This window comes from Pinus tabuliformis, chromosome 5_1 (genome assembly GCF_031772625.1).
Source record: "Pinus tabuliformis cultivar Carrire ecotype Pingquan chromosome 5_1, CPIR1, whole genome shotgun sequence".
Taxonomy (NCBI): Eukaryota; Viridiplantae; Streptophyta; class Pinopsida; order Pinales; family Pinaceae; genus Pinus; species Pinus tabuliformis.
Window position 1 is genome coordinate 340,539,379 of NC_142305.1, and position 6,169 is coordinate 340,545,547.

The following is a 6,169-nucleotide window of genomic DNA, read 5'->3' on the forward strand; positions in this document are numbered from 1 at the left end:
CAAAAACACCATAGTTCTGGTACTAAAGAAAATTTTTCTTGACATCATGGAATTGTAGCTTTATATCAGGAGTTACAGAGATCCAACGTGTGATAGGGAATAAGAACATGTAGGGTTTATTATTTACATTTATGAATCTTGGGAACTAAGTTATTATATTGAAAATTTATATGATGATCCAAAATGAGGTTGTTAGCTCTAGATCTGGCCCAATTTCTGGATCTGGAACCCTCTCTTTTTTGCACAGAGGCATGTTTTTCAAGATGCAAGTCTGTATCCCCCGATCGAGGTGCAAGTTGGACAACATTTCAATTATGATTGATTAATGAAGAAGGCATTAAGGTACAAACCTAGCACCCTCCACATGCCTAAGGTATTTGGTGTGATGGCTTCGTGCATGCATGGTGTTAATACTCCCATAGGAGGTGGAAGAGATATTGAGTTTTGGTTTTGGAATTTGGTTAGGTGCTCCAAGAGAGAAGTTGGTAAGTTTCATGTTCACGGTAGAAGAGTGTGGAAGGGTGGTGCCAAGCTCTGTGGAACGATGCGAATTGAAAAGGGGTGGGGGGCTAGCCTTATCCCTATGAGGGTAAACTAGTATGTGATTTATCGTTCCTTTCTCTCCTCCATGCAATGACTTATCTGTTTAATGGAATTGGGACTGTATGGTTCCAAATTTCTAAGGTTTGTGAGAAAGAGAGGCACCATCCATCTACATGTGTGTGTTTTCCTGATGCAGTAGTTCCAACTGCCAGGCATGGTCTCTGTGTCTGTTCTGTTTAGGATTATCTTATCCAGGATGGGATTATATGGGGTTTATGTCTCCACGGTAAGCCCTTGGGACTTCCTTCTAGCTTGGCCCAACATTTCTAGGACTTTGGGATGTGTATTTTACAGTTTCATTCTTAGGTTTTGTCTTACCAAATTTTTGGGGATGGGTCGGGATTTTTTCTCTGTTTGTTCTCGAGCTGAATTATTTTTTCTAGAGCTAAATTGTTCCATGGCCTCTGCCCCTGTGGGAGTCTTCTTGGGCATATATTTTTGGCTCTATAATGGTTTGGGTACTCAGTTTGTTCTTATGGCATAATCTTCAGTTTTTTCTAACTGTTATGTTAACAGGGTCTGGGTTGTGACAGTTGTATCTCTTTTTGGGTCAGTCGGTAAGGAAGTTATGAAATGGAAGAGAAGGGAGGAAGTCCGTCATACTCTTTATTGTAAATTATTATTTCATGTTTCTCCCTTGGAAGGTGTGCGAGGCGGTAGTGGCACTTGGAAGCTGGAAGCTTCTGGGCTTGGGCTACCACCTATACAAGCAATTGGGCTTACCATTTGATCCACTAAAAACTGTAATTACACAACAATGGCTTAGAAAACGACTGCAAGGGAACGAAGCCCAAACCTGAGTGGCCAAGGTAGAAGAACTGCGGGGTCCGTGACGGTAGGGCAGCCCAGCTCCTCTGGGGTAAAATCAAGGAGTCGAAAACCAGTGACCAACATCATAAATGATGTGGCTACAACTTATAATGAAGGAATGAGTGAGGAAATTTGACAGCTAATTGAGGAATGGGAAGCTGACTTGAACAATCAGGCTGGTTTGATGGAAATTGAGGTGGAAGACTAGCGGGCTATGGTGTCAGATATAGGGCACACCCACAGTCGCATCACTTAGTTCAAATAGACCTTGTTCTTATACCGGTCCATGAAGAGAACCTTGGGAAAGGATTTGGAGCAGGTCTATGTGGGCATGGAAACAATACTGGAGGATTTTCCTAACTATAAACAAGAATTTTAGAAGCTCCAGTTTTAGATTAAAAAGTAGGATGGTCACATTTCACGAATACAAGAACACCTCCCTTGCATTCTGTCACAGAAAGAGCTCCTGGATTCCAATCCTAAGGACCTGGCTCTGGTGGAGTCTATGTTTGCCAAGAGAGCAGAGTAATCTGCTAGCTGGCCTCTCAGTTTCCTTTTTATTTTTGTATGCAGGAAGCTTTTAATTTTCATAATAGTGATCATTTTGTTTTTAGGCATGTAGTATTTAGGCAAGGAAAAAACATTCAGACTTATCTAGCTTGGTTAGAAAGAATTAGTATTTTTTGTTATTAGATGGCATATCATACTGTTAGGTGGCCAACAGACTTGGTTTCCCTCAGGGAAAGTTGAGGTCACCTAACTATATATTATCTAGATGTAACTTGATTTTATATTAATGAAAATGGAAGGACCTACCAAGATTACAAAAAAAAAAAAAGAGATACAAATCTATATTAGGAGGAGAGTTCGCAATTTTTTGTAAGAACCCCATAGGGGAAATCAATCCTCTTCGAGGTTTGGGCATAAGATCTAGTGAAAGATATGAAAAAGAAGTTCCATAATCACTTGGGTATTCTGTCAAGATTGCAAAACATGATTTATGAAGGAATATCATTACAAGATGGATTCAACTAAAAGACTATGGGATTCATCGTAACTCTACAATTATCATAAAATTGAGGTTATGGGATGGTGTTTCAGGACAAGTAATCCATTTGGATCATTCTCGTTTGTCAGAAATCCAAAGGGTTTAGTTTTGTTCCAGGATGGCATAAAAGCGAAAGCTACTACAATAGAAGGATAGTCCCCAAATCGGTCATCATCGGGTCCTTACCTCATTAAACAGATAGAAAAAGAAATAGATATGCCATTAATTTTTTTTGAAGTAAGTGGGCTTTTCACAGTCCTCCAAACTAGATATCTTATTTGAAGATTTAATGGGTTTTTTCCCAAGTTCAAAGATCTATATCAGTGGATCTTCTCAAATTGGATAAATATATGTGATATTTACCTATGTTCGAAAGGTTTTTTATGTAGTACAATATGACAATCAAGAAGATCTTGATTTTGTTTTAAAAGAGAGACCATGGTTTTGGGGAAGGTTCATAACTCCATGGTTTCTAGAATTTTATTCTAAAACAATGGTGGTTATGAATATGTCAGTATGGGTGAAAATTCACAACCTCCCTCTCCCTTTCTAGCATCACCAAGTCTTAGAAGGTATCAAAAACACATTGGGGAGGTTTTTGAAGATAGATAAAAAAATAGGAAAAGGAATTTTTACATTTTCCAGCATATGCATGGAAATATATCTTAGTAAAGGTCTACAAGATCACAATCATTTGGTTCAAAAATATTTTACGTGCACCCAATTTTTAGACTTTGAAAATATGACTATCAGGTGTCGTATTTGTCTCCAGATAGGGCATTTGCAGAATAAATGTCCAAAAGGAAAAAAAATGACAAAGGAGAGATCCCCAAAGTCAAAAGGGTAGCAGTTTCCAGATAGGCCTCTTAAACTTGATGAAGACGAACAATGGATGATATTCATCAAATAGAGGAAAAATAAAATCAACAAGTTTCCCAACTGGAGGGGGATGAAAAGAAGAATAATGAATCAAAATGACAAACCAAGAAAGGTAATTAGTTAGCAGTGATCTAGGTGTAAAAGCTCGAATAAACTCCACACTGAAAGAGAATAATGAAAAAACATCATATTACTGATAACATTACTTATTTATACATGTCCAATCTAGGTACGAGAAAGTTGTGTCTCGATAGCTTATTAACTGTAAAAACGGAATGTAAAACTGATAACATATTGTACAATAACAGTCCCGAAGGATTAGTTAACATTCTCCCCTTAGGCAAAAGGGACATCTAACATGTCAAGTAACATTATGAACTTTTTGAACTTTTCACATCCTAGTGGCTTTGTGATCCAGGAGGATCTCATTAGATCATTGCGCAAGTGTTCAAGTGTCGTCGTCAGTGTTTAGTGTCGTCGTCAAATCGTGTCGTTGTCGTCAGCTTCGACAGTGTTGGTTATGGATCAGGATTTTCAGGTAATGTTTGATGGTTTTCATGGTGTTCAGTTGATATGGGTTTGTGTCTGTTTGTCCACATGAGTTCATCGACAGTTCCGCTAGGATTGGTCGATGACATGTGTCTTACCATTCGCCTCGCAGGATTTGGTGTCAACATGGGTTTTGTCGTCCACTCACAGGTGTTGATGTCGACAGGTTTGTCATCATGCAACAAATGTCGCTATTGTCGCTTAGTGACAATATATTGTAAAAGGGTTGATAAATTTCAAGTACTAAACCCTAATCTACATCTAAGTCCAAAACCTATGCTTAAAACCTAATCTAAGTCAAAATAAAAATACATGGCATATGTAATAGACCTAACACCTAAACCTAAACCTATTGCAATGATATATATATTAAAACATTACAAATACAACCCTCGGCCTAATGTATTACATTTTGAAACAATTGCATTACACAGTTGACCGCGCGGGCAGCCTAACCGCGTCGGAGGTCATGTGATCAGGGAAATTGATTGACCATCGGAGTTAACACAATGCAAATTCAATACACAGTTTACCGCAGTTGGTAACCGTGTCAAAGAGCCATGTGAGCTAGTAAGCGGTTGTGTAAGTTGCTAGGTCTCGGAACCGCAACCATCGGAGTTAGCATCAGCGCAAACTGCAACAGTTTTCACATGCGTAGTTAGCGAAACCATCGTCAGAACCGCCAAGGAAAACAACAAAGGTGGCATCTGGTGGTTAGACCATCGGAATTTACATGGAAACCGTTAGCCCTCCAATCGGTTAGCCTAACCGCCTGCAGTTATGGCTTATCCTAATGTTTATTTTGGGTCTTTATATGGTTTATGTTGTTGGAACTAATTTGGGGACCATGCAACCAGCCCTAGGTGTCCAATTCCAAATAGACCAAGATCTTAATCCTATCTAGACTTAACAAATTCATCCTGTAATCAGCCCAAGGAGGTTTCAATGTATCCATGGGCTTTTAAAAGGTAGTTTTTCTTCATTGATAAGGAGGAGAGTGGTTTTGGTTTCTTGTATGCAGATTCTGGAGGTCATAGGCAATTTTGTTTCTAGTGTAACTGGACCATATGGAGTCGGAATTGGGAACCCTGATAGGCGTTGGAAAGATGGTTCAGAGGGCTATCTGATGATAATGATCAACAGTGCCTGTGTGCAAATTTAGACTAATAAAATATCTTTGTAATCAACTCCTTCTTTTCATTCCTAATAAAAACGGTCACCCATCTTGAAAGCAGACCTAGAGACGTAGTCCATCAAGGACGAACTCCGTCATCAACCTTGTTGTCTAGTATCACTGTGTTTTTATTGTTTTCACTTCTGTTATGCATCTTAATTGTGTTTAATCTGTTTTCGTAAAGTCTTTCTTCTCAAGCAATTTCTTCATTTTCTGCACTTTTAGTTAACATTGAAATCAATTAATGGCTAATCAATTCTACATCATTTTAAGTCTATGATCATTTTCAAATCATATAATTTGGTATGAGAGCAGGTTGTGTTTGTATAATTTTCCATTGAATGTTAACCAGGTCAAAGTCGCAACGAGGAGAAGGAATCCTTGAGCAGATCGATCCAGAAATTGGAAAACGACGAGTTGTTCATAAATCGACCATGTCAGGACCTGATGCAGGTGAAAACACTGAAACTAAGATGAGTGAAGAACAATTTCAGCAAGAATTCTTGACTATGCAGCAGATGTTGGGAGAATTGTATGAAGACAAGAAGGCGAGAGATGCAGCTTCTTATTCAGAGGCATCGAAGAAGTACACAGGTAAAGGGAAGACTGATAAACCAACTTCACCTCCATCATATCCATCATCATCATCATCTTCTTCTTCTTCTTCCAATGTAGAATCTGAAAAAGAAAAGAAACCTAAGAAAACATCTCTTTTGAAACTTGATGTGAAATTTGAGTTACCTGTTTATGATGGTGAAATGAATCCTGAAAAGCTAGATAATTGGATTAAGCAGTTAGAAGTGTATTGTTGCATTCAGAACATTTCTAGCGATAAAACTAAAATTCAGTTAGCTACACTTAGAATGGGGGGGACAACTTTAATATGGTGGGAAAGTAAAACTCAGATAGATGTGAAGCGTAAAGGGAAAGTCATCTCTTCATGGTCTAAATTTCTAAAAGCTCTTAGGAAACAATTCTATCCTTTAGGATACATGCAACAAGTTGTTATTGACTAGCAGCATCTGAGGCAAGGTAAATGGCAGAGTGTTTAGGAGTTTACTCAGGAATTCAAAAAGAAAGAACTGTCGCTTGGTATTTCATTGGAT